The sequence below is a fragment of the Corvus brachyrhynchos genome, unplaced genomic scaffold (genome assembly GCF_000691975.1).
Source record: "Corvus brachyrhynchos isolate BGI_N302 unplaced genomic scaffold, ASM69197v1 scaffold119, whole genome shotgun sequence".
NCBI classification, from domain to species: domain Eukaryota; kingdom Metazoa; phylum Chordata; class Aves; order Passeriformes; family Corvidae; genus Corvus; species Corvus brachyrhynchos.
In genome coordinates, this window is record NW_008240054.1 from 198,236 (window position 1) to 198,866 (window position 631).

Sequence of the window (631 nt, forward strand, 5' to 3'; positions counted from 1 at the left end):
GGCCGGAATCGCCGTTACCTGGGCAGCGCCGCCGGCCGGCACCTTGCGCCACTGTGCCACGGGCTCTGTCACCAGGTGCCACTGCGGGAAGGTGGCACCCAGCAGCTTCAGGAAGGTCGATTTCCCCACGGCTGCGGGAGCGGAGGAAGAGTGGGGTGAGCCTGGGTGTCCCCCCCAGCTCTGGACCCTGGGGATTTGGGGTGAGCCTGGGTATCCCCCCCAGCCCCGCTCCTGGGGATTTGGGCTGAGGCTGCGTGTTCCCCCCAGCTCTGGACCCCGGGGATTTGGGGTGAGCCTGGGTGTCCCCCCAGCCCGGTTCCTGGGGATTTGGGGTGAGCCTGGGTGTCCCCCCCAGCTCTGGACCCTGGGGATGTGGGGTGTCCCCCCCTCAAATCCCAGAAACATGGGGTAAGCCTGGGTGTCCCCCTGCTCCAAATCCCGGGATCCTGGGGTGAGCCTGGGTGTCCCTCCATCTCTGCTTCCAGGAATGTGGGGCGAGCCTGGGTGTCCCCCTGTTCTGGCCCCTGGGAACATGGGGGGAGCCTGGGTGTCCCTCACCCCAAATCCCGGGAACCCGGGGGGAGCCTTTGTGTCCCCCGTCCCAGCAGCGCGGGGTTTTGGGGTGCCCCCG

At 68.6% G+C, this 631-nt stretch overlaps 1 protein-coding gene across 1 annotated transcript in view; it reads right to left on the reverse strand.

Moving 5' to 3' along the window:
- Positions 1 to 631, reverse strand: part of ACTG2 (actin, gamma 2, smooth muscle, enteric) — a 15,146-nt gene that overhangs the window by 10,243 nt on the left and 4,272 nt on the right. The gene's annotated exons all lie outside the window — the stretch shown is intronic.